The following is a 13,354-nucleotide window of genomic DNA, read 5'->3' on the forward strand; positions in this document are numbered from 1 at the left end:
ATCTATGTCACCTCTGATCTGAAGTTTCTGTTGGCTCTGTCATTTCTGAGGTTCCTCCAAAATGTTTCCTCTTAAAGATTCAAGTACACTAATCAAGACCCACCCCTGGGTGGAGTCAAATTTCCATCTAATCAAAAGGTCACACCTACAATTGGGCGCATCACATGCCTTTTGAGATAATCTAATCAAAAGTGTCCAACCTACAGTGTTGTATTAGGATTAAAAGAAATGGCTGCCTCCACAGGATTGTATAGGATTCAAACCTGCTTTTCTGGTGTATTCCAGAAAGGCCTTTTAAATTTTTTTCACACATGATCTTAAATTGGTGATTAATCATTCTCAGGTTTTAATTTTTCCCCTAATCCATTGATGGTTCTCTGATTTCATATTCCTTGTAGTTACTAGTTCCCAACAAACCTCTCAGATACCTGAATTATTTTGCTTGCCCCAATACATTGTTTTCCACTGGCATCCCATCCCACTTCATAGTTAATGGAAATTTTAATAACTGCACCACTATTGCATGTGAGGGGCTATCCATACTTCACCTATCACCAACAATGGGGTCCTTATTTTCATCTAGTGATCCAGCTGCAAAATCTCACTTGAGTCTGCTTTCTTGGACCACTTCTGCTACCAACTGTCATTGGCTGGATTTTCGAGGAAATAGACTCTGAGATGGAGATCTACATTCATAGAGTTTATTGTATAGTGCTTTTAGAAACAATACTTGAGAGAGACTTCAGAAGTTGAACTGTGATGTAGTTACAACAAATACTTTAGCCAATCCTGTGGCAAATTCTGGAATTAACAATAGCCCTTTATGATTAATTATCTCACATTGATGCAAGGGATCTGGAACTTTGTACCTCTGCATTACCCAGTCATTTGGAGGCAGCTGCCTTGTGAGGGGACTCAGGTATGAGCCATCAGCAGTCATCGCTCCCTGCAGCTTGGGGATAAGTACCTCAGTACTGGGGAGGATCTGGACAGTGTACCACAGCATGCGCTGAAGGTGCTTAAATATTGATTTTCTGACTTCTTTTCCAAGCATGCACTTAATGCTATTAATCAATTAGTCATGTGGTTTAATGCCTTTCTTTATATAAACTGTTTTTTTTGTTGTTGTCCGTTTGTTCTATTTGCTGCTGAAAGATGTTTTAAAAGCTCTAATTTAATTGTAGAATTGCCTTTTTTCTCCTCTTAGTTCTGTCAGTTTTTGCTTTATATATTCAGGCTGTATTATTCAAATGTAGGATTGTTGTATTTTGTTAAGTTTATTTTTATGAAATAGTCTCCTTTAATTTTAATAATTTTTTTTGTCTTAAAATCTACTTTGTTTATTATAAATATGTTACACTAGCCTTCTTTTGGCCAGTGTCCCCATAGTGTATCTTTTCATCCTTTAAAAAAATCTTTTTTGTGTCCTTATATGTAAGATATATCATACAAGCAATATAGAATTTCTTTAAAAATCTAACTTTTGTTGTAAAAGTGGAACATTTAGCTCACTTACATTTAATGTGAATACTGATATATTTGAATTTGTCTATTATCTTACTTGTTTTCTATTGTTCCAATTCTTCTGTCCTATTTTGTTTCCTTTTCTTGCCTTCCCTTTTTTTCTAACTTTTTTATTGAATAATATATATACAAAGCAAAGAAAGAAAAAAGCAATAGTTTTCAAAATACTCTTCAATAAGTAGTTACAGGACAGATCCTGTATTGAGTTTTATATATAACTAAATAAGATTTGTATTTAGTTAAAGAATACATCCTGTATTAACTGACTCCTCAGTCAGAACATTGCTTGTCTATAGAAATGTTACTGATTTTGCCCATTAATTTTATATCTTACCACGCTGCTGAATTTATTAGCTCAAGTAACTTTGTAATATATTTCTCAATATATTGAGACCTAAAAAGGGAGAGTAGAGATGACAAGTATAATATCATGTCATCTCCAAATAATGAAATATTACTTCCTCCTTTTCAATTTGGATGCCTTTTTATTTCTTTTTCTGTCTGATTGCTCTAGCTAGAACTTCTAGTACAGTATTGAATAATAGTGGTGACAGTGGGCATCCTTGTCTGGTTCCTGATCTTAGAGGAAAAGTTTTCAGTCTCTCTGCGTTGAGTACAATGCTGGCTATTGGTTTTTCATACATGCCCTTTATCATATTGAGGAAGTTACCTTCGATTCCTATCTTTTGAGGTGTTTTTATTAGGAAAGGATATTGAATTTTGTCGAATGCTTTTTCATCATCAGTGGAGATGATAATGTGACTTTTCCCTTTCAATTTGTTAATGTGCTGTATTATATTAATTGATTTTCTTGTGTTGCCTTCCCTTTTTAATCAACCGTTTTTATTGTTGTTAGTCTATTCCTTGCTCTGTTTTTGCCTTGCTAATAATTATATATTTTTTTCACTTTTTATTAGTGAACAAGTTAGAGATTTAATATCTGGTTCACCTATGGGACTGTTTCTGTCTCTCTACTCTCCCTTTTTAGGTCATTTCTGATTTCTTGGCCCCTTATAATTTTTATTGCATGCCAGATATTTGTATGAAAGCTTCTGGAGGCTCTGAATGGTGTCACCATCTTCAGAGAGGAATTTAATTTTTCCCTGTGGACATATCCCCTTTTACCTTTCTAACTGTTAGGCATAGATCTTCAGGGGTCTTGATTGAATGCCTATGGTGTTTATCCGGACCTCTCTGCTCCTTAAGTACTGTGAGGCTACCAAAATCTCTGCCTTGTTTTTTATGCTCTTAGAAGCTGCTTTCCTTTAGTTTTTTGGATTACCTAAGACATTAGAACCAATGGGTACCTTCCTTCCCTTGTGTACTTACTCAGTTTTGCATGTTGGATTATTGAGATCCATAGAAATTTAGTTACATGATGCATGGAGTGTGTTGTTACTTTAGATCTTTTCATTAGTTTATGGACCTTTTACTGGGAGAAGGTTGTGTTTCTGTGTGGTGGTGAAGAGGAGATTAAAAAACATAATGAGTCCCACCAGAATTTATTGTATAGGTCATATCTAAATTTATAAAGTAGTTAGAATAACTGCAATATATTTCAGTTTTATTTGCATATAATTTGAATAGATCTGTATTCTGCTCTATCTTATCTGCTCATTTTATAAGTCCAGTAAAAAAACAAACAACAGTAATATAGTGAAGTACATAATGGAAGTGAATAAGTTTCCTGTCTCGTAGAAGGAGGTTTCAGATAAAAAGGGCCAATAAGGTATTTCTCTGGTTCCAGATTTATGCAGGGCCAAAAATGTGACAAATACTACTTCTGGACAAGTGTGGGCAGAATGTTACGTGGGCCATAGTGGGCCTCTATTTTTGTAAATAAAATTTTTTTTGGAACATATATAGCCACTTCTGTTCATTTATATATTGTCTGCGTTTTTTTGTAATTACAGAGTTAATGAGCTGAAACAGAGCTCTATGGCCATGAGACCTGAAATGTTTACGATCTGTCCTTTACAGAAAAAGTTCACTAATGTCTGCCTTAGGTCGTCAAACTGAAGTGATTCCATTTCCTTTTTTGTAAAGACTCTATCATTATCATTCTGAAGAATTGTCCTTAGCTTAAAGCTTTATCTTCCCTCTGATCATTCTTTCTGTGCTTACTTGGCTTTTTGAAAATGCAACTTTATTGAGATACATCATGTATTTACATACTGCGTAATTATCCAAAGTGTACGATCAGTGATTCATAGTATCATCATATAGCTGTGCATTCATCAGAAAATCTTTAACATTTTCATTACTTCAAGAAAAGCAAAAATTAGAATAAAAATAAAAGTTGAAAAGAACACTTCAAACACCCTATGCCTGCCATACTGCCTATTATTTATTTTTTGTCTCCATTTTCTTACTTATCTATCCATATACTGGATAAAGGGAGTGTCAGTTACAAGGTTTTCACAATCACATGGTAACACCATAAAAGCTATATAGTAATACAGTCATCTTCAAGAAACAAGTCTACTGGATTACAGTTCAACAGTTTCAGTTATTTCTCCCTAGCTATACCAGTCTACCAAAAACTAAAAAAGGCTATCTGTATATTGCATAAGAATAAACCTTCAGAATGGCCTCTGGATTCTATTTGGAATCTCTCAGCTACTGGAATGTTATTTTGTTTCATTTCCCCCACCCCCCTCCCACTTTTGGTCAAGAAGGATTTCTCAACCCATTATGCCAGGGCCAGACTCATCCCTGGGAGACATATCCCACGTTGCCAGGGAGATTTACCCCCTGGGAGTCATGTCGCATGTAGTGGGAAGGCAGTGAGTTCAACTGCGGAGTTGGCTTAGGGAGGCCATATCTGAGCAACAAAAGTGGTTCTCTGGGGGTGACTTTTAGGCATACTCATAAGTAGGCTTTGCTTTTCCTTTGCAGGAATAAGTTTCATAAGGGCAAGCCCCAAAATCAAGAGCTTGGCCTATTAAATTGGTAGTCCCCAGTGCTTGTGAGAATATCAGGTCTTCCCCAGGTAAGAAAGTTTAATATTTCCACATTTTCTCCCAGTCCCTCAAGGGGACTTTGCAAATACTTTTTTATCTTTGACCCAGATCACTCTGGGATGTATCAGGTCATCACACCAACCTGTACAAACCAATGTGATCTCACTCCCAATTCAAGGTTCCATGTAATCGTGGTGTTTGAATAAGCTGAGCCATGCAAGTTAAACTAGATAGTGTGTTACCAAAAATATAAATTTCATACTGAATGAAGATCTCTTTGTTTGGTCTCACACAGAAGTTGAAGTTTTAAAACACAGTCAATATAATCTTTTATCTTTTAGTCTGATTTACCTTAGTTATAACCCTGATTAGCTTCATTCAGATCTTTAATTGAAATCTGATCTCTTCTTCAGCATGGGGTAATGCTGACTTTCACAGCTGCAGAACAGTAACTCTGAGCCTCAGGTGTCTCACAGGTACCCAGTGTTCCAGGGAATGACCAAGTTATGCAAAATAGCTCAGCATCATAGAATTTAGAAATAACAATTACAACTCCAGAATAAATGTAACTGCTGTAAGAGCTTACAGTCGAGAAGCCTTTACAATAGGCCCACCTGGTAACCTGTGCTCTCAAATTTGATTCTTGGAGTTTGCACATTATAGTTAATCCATATTAGTAAGGCATTAGAATATTTGTGTTTTTGTTTCTGGCTTATTGCACGCAACAGAATGTACTCAAGACTCATTCACCTAGTGGCACACTTCACAAATTCATTCCTTCTTGCAGCTGTGCAATATTACAATGTATGTATACACCACAGTTTGCCCTTCCATTTATCAGCTGATATACCCTTAGGCCATCTCCATCCATTGCAAATCACAAACACTGCCTCCATAAACACTAGTGTGCAAATGTCCATTCGTGTCCCCTCTTTCAGTTCTTCCACGTATACACTTAACGGGTTGCAGGATCATATGGCAGCCCCACATCTAGCTTCCTGTGGAACCACACACTGCCTTCCAGAGGGGCTGCACCACTACACATCCCTACCAACAGTGTATAGTTGTATACACTGTTTATAGTGTATAGTATATATAGTGTATAGTGTATTTTCTTCCAACATTTGTATCTGTCTGTTCATTTTTGAGCAGTTTTATTCACACACCATTCAATCCAACCTAAGTAAATACTGGTTCCCTCTATAAACATACAGCCATGCATTCACCACCACAAACTTTTTGGAAAAATGTCTCTGCATGTCTTTTGCCTGTTTTTTAATTGGGTTGTTTGTCTTTTTGTTGTTGAGTTATAGGATCTCTTCATATATTTTGGATTTTAAACACTTATCTGATATGTGGTTTTGAAACATTTTCTCCCATTGCACAGGTTGCCTTTTTACTTTCATGATAAAGTCCTTTGATGCATAAAAGTGTTCAGTTTTGAGGAGATCCCATTTATCTGTTTCTTCTTTCATTGTGCACACTTTAGGAAAACCACTTCTTATCACAAGATCTACATTTTATTCTAAAACTTTTATGGTTCTTAGCTTTAATGTTAGTTCTTTGATCCATTTTGAGTTAATTATAAGTGTGAGATGGGGTCCTTTTTCATTCTTTTGGGTATGAATATCCAGTTCTCCAAGCGCCATTTATTGAAGAGGCTGCTCTGACCCAGTTAAGTTGACTTGACCACCTTCTCAAAGAGCAATTGTCCTTAGATGAAATGGTCTATTTCTTAACACATAATTCAATTCTGTTGGTTGGTATATCTATCTTTATGGCAGTACCATGCTGTTTTGACCTCTGTAGCTTCATTATATGCCTTAAAGTCAGGTAGTTATGAGACTGACTTTAAGGCATATAAATGAAGCTCTTTTTCAAGATATTTTTAGCTATATTGGGTTCCCTACCCTTGCAAATAAATTTCATTATTAGTTTTTCTACTTCTGCAAAGTAAGTTGTTGGGATTTTAACTTGTATTTCATTGAATCTGTAAATCAATTTGGGTAGAATTGACATCTTAACTGTATTTATTCTTCCAGTCCATGAATATGGTATATCCTCCCATTTATTTAGATCTTTTTAAATTCCTTTTAGCAATTTCTTGTAATTTTCTGTGTGTATGTCTTTTATGGCTTTTGGGGTTTAAATTTATTTGATTCTTTTGGTTGCTGTTGTAAATGAAATTTTTTTCTTGATTTCCTTCTCGGGTTGCTCATTATTAAAGTATAGAAACACTACAATTTTTGGGTGTTGATCTTGTGCCCTGCAACATTGCTGTACTCACTTGTTAGCTCTAGTAGCTTTGCTACAGATTTTTCGGGATTTTTGACATATGGTATCATACTTTTCTTAACTCTAACCTTGCCTGGGTCAGTATTGACAGTTGAAAATGCCTGCGGCTTTCTTTTTTTTTTTGTTACATGGGCAGGCACCAGGAATCAAACCTGGGTCCTCTGGCATGGCAGGTAAGCATTCTTGCCTGCTGAGCCACCGTGGCCCGCCCATGCGGCTTTCTTTAATGAGCTTCTTAAAATAGTTTAAAACAAGAAAAAAAAAAAAAAAAAAAGAGGACGAGGAAGAAAAAGATATCCCTTTTCAGAGCCAGTCCCCAGTTCCTAGTCCTCAAGTTTCATAAGTCAAGAGCTGGAGTCGGTACCTGGCTCTTTGTGCCCCTTTTCCAGTATTTTGAGCTTGACCAACTCTGTAGGCTTCTTCTTTTTTTTTTTTTTGATCAACCCCATCTGCTCTCTGCTGGGACACTCAGGATTCCTTTCCTGCTTGCTTTGAGTTTGTCTGTTTTGGAGGCTTGTATTCAGTAGTCCAAATTTGTTAATTAAAACCGTAATTGGAGCTTGGTTTTGCCACCTTCCCTTGCTCCTAGCAGAGACTGCTTCTTTTTTTCCATAAGAAGTGTCTCCAGTAGAGCTTGCCAGTGGAGGAGGGGGTGCCAGCCTCTGGCATTTGAGGGCTTTACTTACAGTTCTGTGCCATGATCTTGGCCCTTCCACCTGTTCCAGACTGGCATACGATGTGGGTCATGAATGTCCCCAAAACAGTTGTTCCAGACATTTCCTGGCTCTTCACTAGGTGCTCTAGTGGACAAACCAGAGCCTTCCTGCGCCTCCGTCTGGCTCCATCTTTCCTTACTTGATTTTAAAATTGTTTTTCTGTTCCCGTTTTCTTTTCTCTCTGGAGCTTCATCCCTGTTGATAGTCTATTGGGAGAATATGGGTGATTTTAAGAGAGACCTGAGTCTTCTGTACCAGAGATACTTAAATAAGTGCTGAGGAAGCAGTACAGAGTGGGAGATATGCTTCCAACACAGTGACAATAAACAAGAAAGACTTGAAGGTCACATTCAAGCTTTATTTCAGAATATAGCATATTCTGAGATTGTTTGAGAAACTAACTGCTTCAAAGCCATCAGAATGGGGAGCCCTTTGTTCAGCAAAGGCCTTTGATAAAGTATGACAATTACAGAAAACACCGTAGTTTGGATTTAGCACTTAGCCAAAGTTTTGTGCTGAAGACAGTTTTTATAATCATTCATCTCAAGACATCTAGTCTGCTGACTCTTTTTGGCTGTACCTAAAAAGTCATTTCAGCCATGTTTATTGCCAAACCAGAAATAACTCAGACGTGGCCTCAGCAACACTAGAGTTCCACATCAGTTACATTGGCTTAGGATTTAAATGTCCAAGACATCAATCAGGTTAAAGTTTTAGTGCTGTTTAAATGTTGTCAGAATATGAAAAATTGTGACTCAGTCTTTGTTCACAAGGAGGACTGAAGAGGGACTGATTTGGTAAGTTCATATCACTTTAGCAATCGCTGTCAATCACTTTGTAACTTGCATGAAATCCAGTTTGGAAACTCATTATTCTTGAAGATGTTATTTTTGGGTTAGAAGTAGATGACTGTAGCACCTCTGTGAGGCTGTGGACACAGTCTCAGAAGAAAGCATTATTCAGTTTACATGGTCTTTCTTTCATTCGTACTGTAGAATGTTACCAGAAGTCATTGCAGTGGCTGAGTTCACGTTGCTGCTTCCTGAATCTTATCCAAAATGACTTTAGGTCAGAGATGGAAAAATTCAAGATAAAAATAGAAACAAAAAGGTGTTGAGGAAAAAGCCTTCCTGTTGCCTCTTTTTTGAGGTTAGAATTGACAGAGTTGAATTACAGATGCTTTTAGAATAAAATAAAATATGTAATATGAAGTTTTAATGGCTTTTCACATGGAATTTATCCATTCCCCTTCATTGCCAGTAATTCTAAAGTCTGGTAATCTTTTTGATGGGAATGCATTTATATAAAATTGTAGATAGTTGAAATAGATGCTATATCACATCTCTTTACATTCTAAAATGCTGTGATTTGATATGGTTCATCAGATTACAACAGCTCATGTTCACTTTGGGTTCCACATCCTAAGCCAGGTACTAGAAACCATCTTCCTGGAGCAGCAGGAGCATTTTTGTAAAAACGTTTTATATAAAGAAGAAGAAAATGCAAGCTCCTCATCTTTTAAGAGAACATACAAGCTTTAAGAGAATTTCTCACTTCTGTGACTTACTTCTAGTTTTATCCCAAGGTTCCAGGAATAGACTTTTATGTTCTGCTTATAGGGTTTTTTTAAAAAAAAGTTTTAGAAGCAATGCATTAAGACAAATAATTAATCACTCTGTTACTTTAATGCCTGGGAGAAGCATGCAAGAAGTTCCATCCATAGAGGCATTGCTCTCTCCACTGAAGAAGGGAAGATGATCCTGTGGTTGATTCAGTCGTTTTTTTAATTTTGGAGGTTAAAACCCCTGTTTATAGAGTGGGAATTGTGAGGAGTTAGTATATTTGCCATGGGAGAAACAGATTAATGTGTCATTAAGAAGTGAAGGAAAAATACTTACTCATGACATATGCAGCACAGTTTTCTTAGGTTTGCTCTTTTCTTATACATCGTTAGGTCCATTTTGTACTTGAATTAATTCTTTTGCCTTAATAGTAGTGTGTGGAATCTTAAGTTAACTTGAGGAAGAGTAAGAGCAAGTGAAAAGATAAGTTAAAAGGCAGCTTTACTTTAGTTTTTTTCTTTCCTTAGAGAATTTTTTAGATGTGTTTTTTTACATTAGGAAAATGAAACAATGAAGTTTCTATTCATTATCACTTCTATTCCATATTATATTTTTAATGGATTCAGGGGAAAAGAGCAGGGAAGAAAGAGCAAAATTTTGTGGACTTAGTAAGCCTATTATCTTTGCAAATATAGGATTTAGAATTTTCTAAAACTTAAAATCACATGTATACTTTTACTATTTTTTAAGACACCCACTTTTGACATTTTTGAATTCTGTTAACATGACATGCTTCTGGCTTTTGTAGCTTAAACTACATTTTAAAAATGTAACTTTAGTCCCAGAATTAAGCCATTTAAATAATAAGGCAGAATCAAAATATTAGGCAACAGAGAGTTTATGTGAAGTAAATCCATTGGGAAGTGAGTTGTAGTAATAAACCAAGCAATGATTTTAGTAGATGGGATGTGATTAGTTGGCCAATGTGCATTCATTTAGTTTGAATGAAACTAAATGGGTCACTTGCCCCTTGATTATTGTAAGGGTTCTGGTTTATGTGCTAAAAGCCTTTGTATTTAAGACTCTTAACATATCAGTGAACATTAGTGAGAGAGATAAACTTGAACCACAAGGTATCAGAAAGAACCAGAATAAAAACATTGGTCCTGATTTTCTCAACTTTATTATGTTATTTTGCAATGATACTTCATTGTAAAACTACTTTAAAATGATAATATTATTGATTGTACACCGTGTATGGACTGTACATGTGTGTGAAGATTTGTTAATAAAAATATTTAAGAAAAAAGAAAAAAATGGTATGTTGGTGGCCACTTAACCTGCATTGTAATATAGAATCCTTTCTCAGCATGTTATGCTAACAGTAAATGATCAAGTGTTTTAGAGAACATGGCTGAAATATAGCAATAGCTCTAAAAAGATTTCATTCAAAGAAAAAAGATGTTTACCAGTCTTATGAACCTTTTTTATTTCAGAACTTTGAAAAAAAATTCCACATAAATTATCCAATATCAAAAAAACTTGTATTAATATTTTATGATCTCGCTGATATGAACTACTTATAATATGTGAACACATAGACATAAAATACAGAATATGAGCTACTAGGATATAGAATGAGGCTAAAGAATGGGGAGCGGTTGCTTAGTATGTGCAGAATGTTCGACTAGGGTGAAGTTAAATGTTTGGAAACGGATAGAGGCTATAGTAGCACATTAATGTTGAATAATTAACAGTGCTGAGTGGTGTGTGAGTGTGATGGAAGGGAAAGTTTAGAGTCATGTCTGCCAACAGAAGGAAAGTTGGAGGTTAAAACATGCGAACATATAACAGTGAATCTTGTGGTGGACAATGCCCATGATTAACTGTACAAATTTAAAAATGTTCTGTCATGAATTAGGAGAAAAAAGCTTATATTTACCAATTTAAATATTTCTCTGTTTTTCTGTGTTGTATTTTTTTTTTCGATATTCCATTCTTATTGTCTAGGTAACAGTCATATGCATTTTGTAAGAATAGGAATAGAAATTCATGAGCAACATCTGTTTGTAATAATCTGTTCTAATTCACTGGAATAATCAGGAGAAGGTAATGTCTATTTTTCCACTAAACTGAAGGGTTATTACATTTTTCAGTTGACTGTAATTTTTATTATAACTCCTATCTCTTATTTGTTTCTTCCTTGCTTGAGGAACAGACTGAAACACAGATCTTCTAGACAAATATAATATCCAATCTCTTGTGATAATCTTATTAGAGTAGTAAACAATAAAAAAATGGATAAGGGGAACATTCCTGAGACCACAAGGAAGGTGTGTGATGATACAGATGCTCTGTGTGGTACTTTTATTTTTTATGCTTTATTTCTTGCTCTTGCAAATAAGACCTTTTATTTTATGTGCATCCTTAACTTATTAAAATTGAATACCACTCAGCAGTCCCATTTATAGGTATTTAAGTGAAGTGAAGACTTATGTGTGTGAAATTGTATGCAGATATTTATAGGGGCTTATTCATAGTTGCCAAAACTGGAATTAGTGCAGGTGTCCCTCAGTTGGGGAATGGATAAACAGACTGTGATATCTCCATACATTCGAGTACTACTCAACAATAAAAATGAACAAACTACATGGAACAACATTGGTGAATCTCAAATATACCACTCATAGTGAAAAAAACCATACTCAAAGGTTACTTCACTTTATATGAAGTAAAATTGTTGAGACTAGTTTTAGTATAAAATTGTAGAAAGGATAAGTTTCCAAGGATGAGAAATAATAGATCATTCAATTTCAGTAGTGATTGAAGAATTTTTAAAATAACATATCTTCTGGTAGTAATTGTTCTAATGGAAAGAAATACAAAATTTTGACACAAGAGTCTGCATGTGACTGTTAACACTGGTATGCTAACAGTTATTTTTTTATATTGTATCTTTCAGTTTATTTATTTTTTTTTTTTTTTAAAGGAAAGACAGAGAGAAGGAAGGAAGGATAGAAGGAAGGAAGGAAGGAAGAAAGGGAAACATCTTTAAACATTTTCTTGTTTTATTGTATTTTGTTTTTCCGTTTTTTGTTACATGGGCTGGGGCCGGGAATCGAACCGAGGTCCTCCGGCATAGCAGGCAAGCACTTTGCCCGCTGAGCCACCGCGGCCCGCCCTCTTTCAGTTTATTTTTAACTTCATTTTAATGTAATTTCAGATTTACAGAAAAACATATGCAAACAGAACAAAGAATTTCCTTATGCCCTTCAGATTCCCCAGATGTTTGATTTTACCACATTTGTTTTTATCATTTTTATATATATAAGAATATAAAAATATATATGTATATGTGTCATGAAACACTTGAAAATAAGTTGTAGACATTATGCCTTTTTTGCCCCTAAATATTGTTTTCTAAAGCTAAGAATATTCTCTTACAGAACTATATAAATTATACGTTCATTATAATTATAAATTATAAAACTATAAAAATTATTTTAATATATAGTATAATATAATAGTTTCTATAATTACTACTATAAAAAGGAAATTGACATCTTTACATTGTCATTCCTAATCCACAGTCCTTATTCAAATTTCAGCAGTTGTCCCAATAATATCATTTAGGACAAAAGAAGATCTTGCATTATAGCTTACATTTGATTGTTGTATAGCTTGGGTCTCTTTTTTTTTTGGAACAGTTGAGAGTTTCTTTGCCTTTTAAGATGTTAACAATTTTGATGAGCATAGGCCAGATATTTTGTAGCTGTCTCTACTATTTTAGGTTTATCTGCTGTTTATTCTTGATTAGATTTAGGGTTTCTATTTTTGGCAGGAGTATCATAGAAGTGATTTTTTCTTTTATGTGCATCATATTTGGAGACATCATATCTACTTATCTCTCTACTGGTGATGTTAATGTTGCTCTCACTACTGTTAATGTTAATACTGATCAGGTGGTTAAGGTGATATCTGCCATATTCTGTACTGTAGAATTACTCTTTTCTCCTTTGAAATTAATGTTTTTTTTTTTTCTTGTGAGCAGTTGCTTTGAGACCATATAAATCACTTGTTCTACTGCTTTAGCATCCACTGATGATTCTTGCCTGAGTCAGTTATTTCCTTTATGTTTGGCAAAGAGAGATTTTTTAATTCTGTTATTCTTTCTTTATTAGTGGCCATTCTTCAGTATGAAATAGGTTCTTCTTTTCCACTGTTTATTAATTTAATCTATGTAGGCTCTTGGGTTCTTATTTTATTTAATGGACTATAGACTGTAGTCTGTTAC

The 13,354-nt window shown here is 34.9% G+C and overlaps 1 protein-coding gene across 7 annotated transcripts in view; it reads left to right on the plus strand.

Moving 5' to 3' along the window:
* The window catches only part of NEK7 (NIMA related kinase 7), a 149,387-nt gene that overhangs the window by 35,264 nt on the left and 100,769 nt on the right, over positions 1-13,354 (plus strand). Inside the window, exon 1 of one of the 7 annotated variants that reach the window (XM_077157327.1) lies at positions 2,420-4,516. The exons of the other annotated variants lie outside the window; for them this stretch is intronic. The gene's annotated coding sequence lies outside the window, so the exon portion shown is untranslated. Of the gene's footprint in view, positions 1-2,419; positions 4,517-13,354 lie in introns of those variants that run through there. 7 annotated transcript variants of the gene reach the window in all.

The sequence above is a fragment of the Tamandua tetradactyla genome, chromosome 4 (genome assembly GCF_023851605.1).
Source record: "Tamandua tetradactyla isolate mTamTet1 chromosome 4, mTamTet1.pri, whole genome shotgun sequence".
In the NCBI taxonomy this organism is placed as follows: domain Eukaryota; kingdom Metazoa; phylum Chordata; class Mammalia; order Pilosa; family Myrmecophagidae; genus Tamandua; species Tamandua tetradactyla.